The sequence below is a fragment of the Achroia grisella genome, unplaced genomic scaffold, assembly GCF_030625045.1.
Source record: "Achroia grisella isolate CSIRO2021 unplaced genomic scaffold, CSIRO_AGI_Agris_v1 utg2870, whole genome shotgun sequence".
Lineage (NCBI taxonomy): Eukaryota > Metazoa > Arthropoda > Insecta > Lepidoptera > Pyralidae > Achroia > Achroia grisella.
The window spans coordinates 74,760-88,511 of record NW_026712776.1 but is presented as its reverse complement, the minus strand read 5'-3'; positions in this window follow the sequence as shown (position 1 = coordinate 88,511).

Genomic DNA, 13,752 nt, shown 5'->3' with positions numbered 1-13,752 from the left:
CTTCTCCCTTTTTTTCTAATAGATATTCATTAGTACTGTAGAAGCACTTGTTTACCAACCACTTATACAGCTCTTTTTTAAAATTGATTTTATTTAATTGTTTAAGATTATTTGGCAGGTTGTTACACTTATACAGCTCTTTTTTAAAATTTATTTTATTTAATTGTTTAAGTTTACCTGGCAAGTTATTACACTTATACAGCTCTTTTTTAAAATTGATTTTATTTAATTGTTTAAGTTTATCTGGCAAGTTATTAAAATTTTAATTGCCATAGGATAGCAGTTTGACCTGGACAATGATGTCTTTAATAAGGGATAAGCTAACATATTGGAACGTCTTCTTGTATATTTGCTTTAGATATCATTTGATTTTTTGCACAGTTCAGGGAAAGACTTTAAGAATAGAATAGAATAGAATAGAATAGAATAGAAAATCATTTATTCAAATAAACTTACATTGAAGCACTTTTGAATAGTCATAACATTTTTTTTTTAATCTACCGCTCATTCTGAAAGCTGTTTCATCACAAAAAGAACAAGCAAGAAACTTGTGTGTTGCTCTTTTAAATAATTTATTCTTACTGACAATTTAAGTTTAAGTGTGTGAATACAAACCACCGATTAGCACTAATTCAATGAAATAATAAAATAGAAAAAACATTCAATATACAACAACTGGTTAAACAATTAATAAGAGAAAATAAGTCATAGTGATTAGAGCAGACCAGTCCACACAAGCAGCACCCGTTCACGAGTATGACGGATGAGCCAGCCACCACTGCGCTCGACCATATTTTAGGGAGCCCAATGACCCGGCCCACCACGCCGCCACAAGTCTGGAATAGACAGACCTCATAGATGTACATTGATGGCAATCTTAATAAGTTTTATTCTTTTAATAGCACTCCATAACACTTCGACCTCATATCAATTGACCATATGGCCATTATTTGTTAAGGGGGTCTTCCTATGTGACGGCCTGTTTTTTAGGGATATTTTAGGATTTTTTTTCTACGACCAGTAAATATTTAGAGCTTCAAGTTTTTTATCATTTATTAACACATATTTGGACAGTATAAATATAAAATTTCAGCTAAAAATATTCAGTCAAACTAGAGTTACAGCGCTCTGAACACCCCCGCCTCGAAAAAAAGAGCTCCCACTTCCTCCACGATTCCGGCTGATCGGCTTATCTGAAAAAAAAAAAAAAACGGCGTTTTAATTTGTAGGCTTAAAAGCACGGAATGACCTATAATCAAATGAATATAAAAAAAATTGGATTTTTGATAGACATTTGAAATAATAGTTGCAAATTAGGCGTTTTTTTTTGTGTTTTGCTATAAAAAAATCGAAGTTTTGAAAATTTTCGATTGATAATAGTTCATTCCATGCGTTTACATATATTGAGTGTGCCCTGTAAATTTCAAGTAATTCGGTCCAGCCGTTTCTGAGATACAATGGAGGAAAGTTTGAAAAACACAGTTTTGAGAAAAACGCGTTTAAAGTTTCAAGTCCGTTAAAAACTATTAAAATATCAACTTACTCTCAATCGGCGATGCCTGGTCCATAGAGTATTCCTTCCTCTTCCTCGTGAAACTCTTTTAAAGCAGATTATTCAGCTCTTGAGTCAATCCTGGCTTGTTTAACGACATCACTTACGCGCCGCTCAGAGCGTAAGATTCGCTTTTCATCCCGTTTCTCAACATACGCTTGGGCTTCACGAACAACAGGGCATCCCATAATCGACATAACTTTTAAAATACCTTGAAAACCTTCATTAAAGATAATAACTGCTAAGTAGCTAGCAATTTCAACAACTTTGGGACCAGAATGAAGATGTTTAGGAGCGAAAGTCCAAATCAAAGAATTCAAAGATTCGTTATTGTTTTGTGTCTCTGCTCCTAAACAACGAATTAATAATTCGTCTTTCGATAAATCTTCGAAAACCGGTTTGATAGCTTCTTGGACTTGCGGAATTAGAGGTGGTTTATCGTGATGAAATTGGTCCAGTTCATTATTAGCTTCAGCCTTACGCCATTTACACCAACTGTCTTCGCCTTCTGGACAAAATTGATGCTGCTACGACCAGGATGAACATTTCCACTCGTACTTCCTTTCCGTCCACTCATTATGAAAAAAAATAATTTGTAGCTGTTGCTCTCTTCGAAGTTCAACCAAGACTAAAATAACTTCGGTAAAATATTATAACAATAGAAATTTCTGTTTAAGTCTGTAGAAACGTGTCTAAACTTGTATAAACAAATATATTAATAAAAGGGAGGCCAGGTATAAAGCCGACGGTACACAATAGGCCCGGTCTCTAACTGCCAACTCACCGCTCCGAACCGCTCTTTCTTTTACGTGCTGTATCTTTAAAACGACTTCGAATTTTCTAAAATCGTTTTACTACCGTATTCTAGACATGTTAAGGGAGCAATTTATGAAAAAAAAAAAAACGATTTTTTCAACCCATCACATAGGAAGACCCCCTTAATTCATTTATTAATTTATAATAATTATTTGTTTTTATTGCCGTTAGGCCATCTTTAGGGATATTTCTTTCTCATAGTACAGCGAGCTCTACCAGTATTGCACGTTTATTTAAAAGTATCACTCTCATATTATTTTTTCTGTGACAAAAGGCACGAAAAGATATTCTTATCATAGCGTATATCTTCCCGGTACAGTGGAGCCGCCGCGGACTATTAGAAAGATTGCGACGCACCTAAATGCTCCTGATTTATGAGCTTTCAAGCATTTTTTCACACATTCCCATCGGAGAGGGTTATCCTAGCAATATCTTTAAGTATCTCTGATAAATATCTGTGCTAATAAACGCTAAGAAGCGATAAATCTTTTTTGCGGCTAATAGTAATGACGCAGTGTAAAATAGAGCGGTACACCAACTAGAAACAAAATGCGATCGGCGTATGTTTAAAAAGTTATCTGTGAGATTCAAAAATAGACCAGTACACCAACTAGAAACAAAATGCGATCGGCGTATGTTTAAAAAGTTATCTGTGAGATTCAAAAATAGACCAGTACACCAACTAGAAACAAAATGCGATCGGCGTATGTTTAAAAAGTTATCTGTGAGATTCAAAAATAGACCAGTACACCAACTAGAAACAAAATGCGATCGGCGTATGTTTAAAAAGTTATCTGTGAGATTCAAAAATAGACCAGTACACCAACTAGAAACAAAATGCGATCGGCGTATGTTTAAAAAGTTATCTGTGAGATTCAAAAATAGACCAGTACACCAACTAGAAACAAAATGCGATCGGCGTATGTTTAAAAAGTTATCTGTGAGATTCAAAAATAGACCAGTACACCAACTAGAAACAAAATGCGATCGGCGTATGTTTAAAAAGTTATCTGTGAGATTCAAAATGACTGAATTTTAACCTTCGTTCTTGATATTCTAAACTCAATATTTTCTAAACTATAACAGCTCGAATTTTTTTATAATAATGAGAGAAAATTGTAGAGATTTTTGTTCTTCAATTATATATGGCTGTTGTAACACATTTCAATGAAATTTGATACTTTTCAACTATAGGTATCAATTGAATCTGTATACTGTACTACGACGGACGGTTCTGGACGGTAGGGAAAAATTATAACATAAAAAATTTTACGTTCATAAGCGGCTAAAATGTCCTACGTAAATAAATGATTTTTGAATTTGAATCACTACATATTTATATTATATTATATAAATATACAATGGCAATGAATTAGTATAATAAAAATTATCTGTATAACAAAATGACTAATTAGTCATTTTGTTATACAGATAATTTTTATTAATAATATACGACAGATTTGAACTTCGGAATTCTGAAGTTCAAATCTGTCACTAATATTATCCAATTTATCTATACATAAAATAGGAGTGTCTGTTTGTAATAATGAAATAACCGTTTTTTACTACATGCATATAAATATAAACACGGTACATACACTAAAATAACATTTTTTACAATTTTTGCCTGTCTGTCTGTTTGTTCCGGCTAATCTCTGAAATGGCTGGACCGATTTTGACGGAACTTTTATTGGCAGGTAGCTCATGTAATAAGGAGTAACTTAGGCTACTTTTATTTTAGAAAAATAAAGTTATTATGTATATTATTAATAAAATATTAAATTATTACTATCATTATAAAAACATATATTAATAAGATTCATAATTGCAAACCGTTTGAACTACTTCCATTTATACACTGTGGTGACAGTTGTAAAAATATAGGCGAAGCCAGGGGCAAATACATTTATTTTCGTGAAATATTGCGTGATGGAATTGTTTAGTTAATATTTACAATGGATAACATAAACGAGTAAATAGCCGGCCGCGCGCCCATCTCGAGACGAATCTATACATATATATCTCATGTAGGAAAACACTATTAATTTTATAAGACAATAATTCATTCTTTTTCCATACGAATATTGTGTGAAAACATAACTCTTGAGTGTTATATTGCAGGCGTACTATTTGCTGTATAACACCCACTCTTGCTGCATATATCTGGCGTATAGCTTCCAAATAATTTATTATTGTAACACATTTATATGAGAAATCTTATTAATATTAGAAATGCGATGGTTTGTGAGTATGGATGGGTACGTATGAGACTCTTTCACGTAAAAATTATTGAACGGATTTTGATAAAACTTTGCCTTTTTGTGTCAATTACCCAGGGTTATTATCATTTTTTTTTCGAACTACTCCAATGCTGTTGGCCGCAGGTGGCCTTTACAGCTTCACCGGACGATGGGGGCGAGTGCAGATGGCACTCCAAACCCGCGGAAGGACTTATGGAGCGGCTGAAGGCAAACTCCCGCCTGACGGATACGAAAAAAAGTCAATGGCGGGAATCGAACCCGAGGTGTCTGTGTGGTAAGTTGCTACACAGGTACACTCCTGACTAGGTCATTCTATCATTGAAGGTATTACTAAAACAACAGTTCAGCCGTTTTGAACGTGGAAAATTAGGTAACAGATAGACAGACATCCTTTTGCATTTATAATATTAGTATGACAATTTTTATATACATGTATAGTTAGAGAATGTCATTACAAAAATATACCATTCTCTCAAAAGATGGAAGAAAGAAAACTTACTTCCTTTATAGACATAATTTATTACATGTAATTTAACAAACGATAAAAAAAATCAAATAACCATAGACATATTGGTCTAAACCGTTAGTGATTAGAGGTCGTCCATACGCGCTGACGGGCTAATGTGCTTCGTTCACTACCGCGAGTGTGAACACGCCCTTTGTTTACCTACAGCACAGAGCAATGTGCGATACAGATGCGTAATCACGTTGTATATATTTATTTTATTTATTATTCTTTATTGCACCTTAAAAAAAAAAACAAAAAAAAACAATATTTAGAGTCTATGGATACAAAAGGCGACCTAATTGCTTAAGCGATCTGTTCTAGACAACCTTTAGGTAGAGAAGAAAAGACAGAAGGTGGTGGATGGCGCAACATGGAATAGAAGAAACAAAAATACTAATAATAATAATATATAAAATACATACACATATTATAAACATATACATTATATATATTATATAAATAAATCTGACCTGACATAGTGATCTATCAACGCACAGCCTAAACAACTGGACGGATCGGGCTGAAATTTGTCATGCAGGTAGATGTTATGACGTAGGCATCCACTAAGAAATGATTTTGATTAATTGTACCTCCAAAGGGATAAAATAGGGGATGAAACTTTGTAACATCTACCTGCATGCCAAATTTCAGCCCGATCCGTCCAATGGTTTAGGCTGTCCGTTGATAGATCACTATGTCAGGCACCTTTGAGTTCAAACATACTTTTTTATTGTAACTATATTTATGGCCACACCAAATTAAATAGACGATATCTCTGTATGCATCAGTACACTGTACTAGAAACTAAAAAAGAACTGTTTACAACACCGTCAAGTTATCGATGCCTGTCGGTGCTCGGCGTTGGGAAGCGATTTTTGAGTGATCCTCATATCTTTGATTAATGCACCGAGTTGGCACGCCGCCAGCCGCCGACGTGCCGACCCACCGACCTATTCGATGGAACTTTTAATAACTCGAATACAACAATCGATTCTCAAGCTAATGCTCTATGTTACGCGAAACTTCTCAGATAAGTCTTGTTTGATTATTTTTTAGGACTATATTGGGTATAGACAAATATAAATATGTATATATATGTAGCATAGATTTTTATCATCCATATTGCACCCTGCGGCGCAAAGTGCTTATCCAGCCGAGGCACCAGTGGAGTATGAGGTCAGGTCAGTTAGCTCATCGTGACAAAATCACTAGGAATTTACCCAGGAGGGCACCAGTGGAAGATGATAGGATAAGTATGAGGTCAGGTCAGTTAGCTCATCGTGACAAAATCAATCGGAATTTACCCAGGAGGGCACCAGTGGAAGATGATAAGATAAGTATGAGGTCAGGTCAGTTTGCTCATCGTGACAAAATCAATCGGAATTTACCCAGGAGGGCACCAGTGGAATATGATAAGATTAGTATGAAGTCAGGTCAGTTCGCCCATCGTGACAAAATCACTAGGAATTTACCCAAAAGGGCACCAGTGGAAGATGATAGGATAAGTATGAGGTCAGGTCAGTTAGCTCATCGTGACAAAATCACTAGGAATTTACCCAGGAGGGCACCAGTGGAATATGATAAGATAAGTATGAGGTCAGGTCAGTTAGCTCATCATGACAAAATCAATAGGAATTTACCCAGGAGGGCACCAATGGAATATGAAAGATAAGTATGAGGTCAGGTCAGTTAGCTCATCGTGACAAAATCACTAGGAATTTACCCAGGAGTGCACCAGTGGAATATGATAAGATTAGTATGAGGTCAGGTCAGTTAGCTCATCATGACAAAATCAATAGGAATTTACCCAGGAGGGCACCAGTAGTGGATGATAAGCTGAGTATGAGGTCAGGTCAGTTAGCATATAGTGACAAAGTTACCAAGAATTTATCACGATGGTTTCCAAGGAGAACCGCGTGGAGATCAACCTAACATGGAGATAACCATGGTACATGATAGCAATGGGGTCATCAGTTCACATTACTAATAATTCTTTCCCTCCCCTCTATATAGACCTTACCTTACCTTCCCCTCTATATAGTATACTTTTATGTAACTGTAATGCCAATCAAGCTGTCTACTTTATGGTAAGTGGTAACCATTGTCAGCTTCGGTAATCTAGCGGTTTTACACCCCCTGACTTCCGATGATCACAGGTTCAAATCCTGGCACGATCCATATCCATTTATCGTATCTCCTCAGTTTCAAGACACTCTCCTTGATGTGAAGCCAAATCTCGAGGTCCTTGGCGTTGATATATCCCGTGACGTTCAATTTTGTGGTCATTTGAAGGACAAGGCTAAAATAGCCTCAAAAAAGCTTGGTGTGCTCAGTAGAGTGAGACGGTATTTCACGGCGGCCCATCGCTTGCAATTATACAAGCGCAGATCCGGCCGCACATGGAATACTGTTCTCATCTCTGGGCGGGAGCACCACAATACCAGCTACTTCCATTTGACCGCATTCAGAACCGAGCAGCCAGATTCATTGGTAATCAACGTCTATGTGATAGACTCGACCCATTGGCTTTGCGGCGTGATATTACATCTCTGTGCATTTTCTACCGCATATATCACGGGGAGTGTTCTGAGGAATTGTTCGGATTAATACCAGCTGCTGAGTTTCACCACCGTACCACCCGCCAGAAACTGAAATACCATTCTGATCATCTGGATGAATGGCGGTCTTCAACAGTGCGGTTTTCTAGAAACTTTTTGCCTCGCACAACCACATTATGGAATCACCTTTCAGCTGGTATTTCCGAACCGATATGATATTGAAACCTTCAAGAAAAGAGCTTATTCCTTTTTAAAAGGCCGACAACGAACTTACAATTCCCCTGGTGTTGCGGGTGCTCATGGGCGGCGGTAATCACTTAAGATCAGGTGAGCCGCATGCTCGTTTGTCCCCTGTGTTATAAATAAAAAATAAAAAATTATATTCATTCGATTGTTTGTATCGGTTCAGGTGTTACCCATAACAGAAGCTCTGCTTAGCTTACGACAATATGGAGCTGTGTAAATCGTCCAGGTATATTATTATTATTACTATACACATAATATAAATCCAGGTGGCAAACATATGCTTGTTTGCCACTATCGAAGTATAAAAAAACGACAGCTCGTCGTGACGAATTCAACAGGATATTTAGCAGATGCTGATAGCAATATGCTGATGCTTTTTGAAATGAAATGAAATGAAATAAAATGATATTTATTCAGTAGAAGAAAAAACTAAAACACACATTAAACAAATAAAAAAAAAATAACATCGACATTTTTCTCTCTTTGAATTTAAAAATGAATCTGTATTATTGTAAACAATATTTGTAAAGAATGCGAGTTGAGTTTCTTGTCAGTTCTTCTTATCTAGAAGGCATTCCGACGGTAGATATCATAAGAGTCTGTAATAGACCTACATGAATAAAGATGTTTTGAATTGATTTGATGGAATCACATCACCATGAGGTTTCATCAAACGCGGTGTATCACCATAGAGCTGATATAGTAAGCATACAGTGCAATATAATCATTACATAGTATAAAACAAAATCGCTGTCGTTGTCGGTCCGTCATGTATGCTTAAATCTTTAAAACTACGGAATGCATTTTGAAGCGGTTTTTTTAATAGATAGACTGATTCAAGAGGAAGGTTTATATATACTTATAATACATATACACCCGTGTGAAGCCGGGGCGAGTAGCTAGTATTGTATAATATTAAAAAAGTCGCAAACAAACATCGAACAGGTGTAACTCAAGCGGAGAACATAACTTGAACAATTTGAACACAATTCTTAGCGTTCAACAATACATTTGTATATTCTGAATGCGCCCACGCAACACAATTAAAAATCGTATTGAAATCGCCGGTGAAAAATAAGCGACAAGTCGACGCGACGCGGCGCGACGCTGACAAATGTCGCTTTTACGTGCGACACGCCGAGCGGCGCTTGCGCATTAGGGATGCTCTAGTCTGTTTTCTTAACATTCTACTTCTATAATTAAATAATCTTGCATTAAATTTATAGGATAGGTGTTATTGGGTATAAGCTATATTACTGTAAAGTTTCATCAATATCCGTTTAGCATTTATTGCATGAAAAAGTAACTAACATGCAAGCTGAAATTCCTCGCTAGTCTAGCGGTGTAGCTCACTGCTGAAATTCCGTTTTTTTATACTACTTTAGTGGCAAACAAGCATATGGTCCATCTGATGGTCAATGGTTACCGTAGCCTATGGACGCCTGAAACACAAGGGGAATTACGTGCGCGTTGCTAACCCTTAAGAAATCTTAAAATACCTTTCTTGAAAAACCCCATGCTGTAATTTCGTGAGAAAACCTCGGCAGGTAGTTCATTCCACAATGTAAGTGTACGCGGGAGGAAGCTCCTCTGAAACCGCACTGTCCGAGACCACTTAGGTTCTAGCGTATAAGGGATGAATTCCCTGTCGATGGCGGTTCGATGGTAAAAAGTAGCCGTAGGCATCATGTCGAAAAATTTCTCAGAACACAGTTCGTTATATATTCGGTAGAACACACAAAGCGAAGCAAAGTCTCGCCTCAAGCTAAGTGGTTCGATACGACCAGAGAGATCAAGATCATCGACAAATCTCATAGCACCTCTCTGAACAGAATCAAAAGGACCGTGCTGGTATCCAGGTGATCCTCCCAAATGAGTGCACTACTCCATGTGACCACACCGATCTTTTTGGACGCCAGCTTCACCTTTTCTTCCAGGGGAACTCAACTGTACTAGAGATGGTTTCGGGTTCAATTCTCCGCACGATACAAACATTTATCTATGATATCAATTAAAAGTACCCACAACATAAGCTCTGCTTGAGAATAAATGTCAATTTTTCTTGACGGTTTCAATATCTTAACTGAAATATCATAGCTGGAAGGCGATTGCACAATGTGGTTGTGCGTGGCAAAAAGTTTCTTAAAAATTGCACGGTGGTGGACCGTCATTCATCCAGATTATCAGATGGTTTCCAGTGTGGCCTTCGTGGAGGTTACCCTTACATGGAAAATTGGTAGCAATAGGGTTACTAACATCCAATATTAACAATATCTTCCCCCACTAGTAAATACTATCAATATGGAGACTACGGCATGTGGTTCTTCAAAAGTGACACCCCTGGTAATTCAGTCTATAGGTTACGGTAACCATTTACTATCAGATGGGCCGTATGCTTGTTTGCCGCCATCGTAGTTTAAAAAATTGATAATTAATTAATTGTTATAGAATGATAGACAACCCTATTTCACACGGCTACACCTGTTGTCCACATGACAGTAGGTAGCTGTAGACATATTTTTGTAAATTTTCGTTGCTATTGTAAATTGTAATACATGATAGCACTTTGCTATAAAATCCCAGTTGTGACACGTAAATTTTTTATACTGCGTATGGCAATTGCATTCCTTCGATTTGACTACTGATTGGTACTGTTATCTCAATTAAAATTTAAAATATCTTTATTCATGGAGGTCTATTACAGACTCTTATGATATGTCAAATCTACCGTCAGTTCGGAATTATTTCGAGATGAGAAGAATCAGAAACTAACCGCCAGAAACTAAACTACCACCCGCCAGAAACTAAAATACCATCCTGATCCTCTGCATCAATGGCGGACCTTCACAGTGCGATTTTCTAGAAACTCTTTGCCACGCACAACCACATTGGGAATCTGGGAACCTTCCAGCAATGCTATTTCCGAATCGATACGATATGGAAACCTTCAAGAAAAGAGCTTATTCCTTTTTAACAGGCCGACAACGTACTTGCAACTGAAGTTGCGGGAGCTCATGGGCGGCGGTAATCACTTACCATCAGGTGAGCTGCATGCTCGTATGTCCTTTGTGTTTTAAAAAAAAAAATTGACAAGAAACTCAGCTCGTATTCTTTTCAAATAACTGTTGTATATGTTTACAATAAAACAGATTTATTTTAAAATTCAAATTTGACCTGGGAGAGTGACCACCAGCATATGCTATTTCAAAAGCCTAAAAATAGTCTAATCAGTGTTCGTAACTCGAACAGATCAGTCCCCACAAGCATCAGTCTTTATAGGTCGAAGGATATGGTATAATAGCCGAAATAAGGGGATATTTAGTAACGTGATTTGACTCCTATGATCAGAGCGAGAGTACAACAATTATGAATAAACAACTGAATAATTGTGTTATTTATACATGACTAACTATTCCCGCGACTTCGTCCGCGTGGAATTTAACTTTATTGTTCTAAAATAAAAGTAGCCTAAAGAACTAAAAATTAGTTTGTTCCTCATAATTTATTCGTTCTATTAGGTACTGATAAGTTCAAACTAATACATTTACATCCTGCATCATCCCTAATTTTATCCCCATGGGGGTTGATTTTATCAAAATTCTATTTAAGCGAACGTCTTCATCGTAGTAACTCCAATCTTTAATTTCAGTTCAATCAGTCGAAAATCTAAGAAGATTTATACAAACTTTCATCCCCTATTTTATTCCTTTAGGGGTGGAATTTATCAAAGTCCTTTCTTAGGGGATGCCTAGGTCATAGTAGCTTTATGCATGCAAAGTCTTAGCCCGATCGGTTTAAAATTGACAAAATTTCATACAAACTTTCATCCCCTATTTTATCCCCTTGGGGGTAGAATTAATCAAAATCCTTTCTTAGCGAATACCTACGTCATAACATCTACCTGCATGCCAAATTTCAGCCCGATCCGTCTAGTAACTTGGGCTGTGCGTTGATAAAACACTATGCTAGTCAGTCACCTTTGGGTTATATATATTTTAGATTGTAAATATTTCGTTAATATAAATATGTACATAGCCACAACCTGGTCTCATTCTCTTCACCTCCCTCTTCCTGGTGGTTCCTTTTGGTAGTTTGTATTCGCACGTTTCAATCTGAAAATGTAAAATTACAATGATTATTTTAAAGAGCAACACGCAAGTTTCTTGCTCGTTCTTCTTGTGATGAGACAGCTTTCCGAATGAGCAGTAGATTAAAAGAATGATAATTATGACAATTGATAAGTGCTTAAATTAAGTTTATTTGAATAAATTATTTTCTATTCTATTCTGTTCTATCATAGCCGCTAAATTATCTTATCATTAATTTAGCTAGACTTTAAATTTCATATGTGACATACGACATTAGACAAACAGTTGGACAGTAACGGCAACTGACTGTGGTAATGTTTACACAGGGCCAACACTCATTAGCACACGTCATTAGCAATTTAAAACTGATTTATTATCCTTTAGATAATCTTGTTCCACCATGAGTTATAGATTTTTATATATATATATATATATATATATATATATATATATATGTATATATATATATATATATATATATGTATATAGCAGCTTGCGGCTCACCTGATGGTAAGCGATCACCGCTGCCCTTAGACACCTGCAACATCTGGGAAATTGCAAGTGCGTTGAAGCTCTTTTCTTAAAGATTTCAATATCGTATCGTTTCGGAACTAACATTGCTGGAAGGTGATTCCACAATGTGGTTGTGCGTGGCAAAAAGTTTCTAGAAAACCGCACTGTAGATACTCGAATTATTTTAAAATAAAATAAAACTATTCCTTAATGACTGTAATCCTAGATAGGGTAAACAGAAGCATTATTAATAGCCATAAAGTTATTAAATAATAACTTTTATAATGAAATAGTAAATAGGGGAACCGTGTGGAGGTCAACCTTACATGGTACATTGGTAGTAATAGGAGCAATAGTCCACTAAGAATCTTCTTCCATCATATATTATCTGTGATACAACTAAGAGTGAGAAATATAAATTTACTACAAATTTTAATTTTTGGTGTCATCCAGATTTGAACTCCTGACCTCTGGATGTAATTCAGGGTAATAAACTACTAAGTCATGACGTACTACAATATTATCATTAGATTATCAAGTACTAGCTACTCGCCCCGCTTCGCACGGGTGTATTATATATATAAATCTTCCTCATAACCATCTATATATATAAAAAAAACCTCTTCAAAATCCGTTACATAGTTACATTATAGCGACATACGTTACATAGTAGCGACAGCAACGTTATTTTATACTATGTAATGATGTTATTTAATTTAAATTAATAATATAATTTGAATTCGGAATAAAAATAGAAAAGATCTTTTTAATTGCTATTCTAAATGAAAAAAATAGATATTTTCTATTTTTATTTTCTATTTATATTGTAAATTCTTAGAAATAAGATGCATCTAAATATGTAACGCAGGTGTTACCTCACTCCTATACGTGTCCATGCCACATCTTTGTTCATTTAACGCTTATAATTACTATACGGTAATGTGATAAAGTAAAAAAGTACCTATATACATTACATACAAAGCTTAATTTCACTTGTATACAATTAAAACGCCAAGGTATCGTGGGAAGGGTGAAGGCGCCACGTGTGGACCGCCTGCAAAAATAAAATAAAACATTAATATGTTTAAAAGAAAAAAAAACGCAATAAAAACTGGCGCGAGGTGAATGTACGTTGAGATGATGTATGGCCACTTGCCGTCGATTGATACGGGCTAATGTGAGATACGAACGCACACCAAATGTTTCTCGA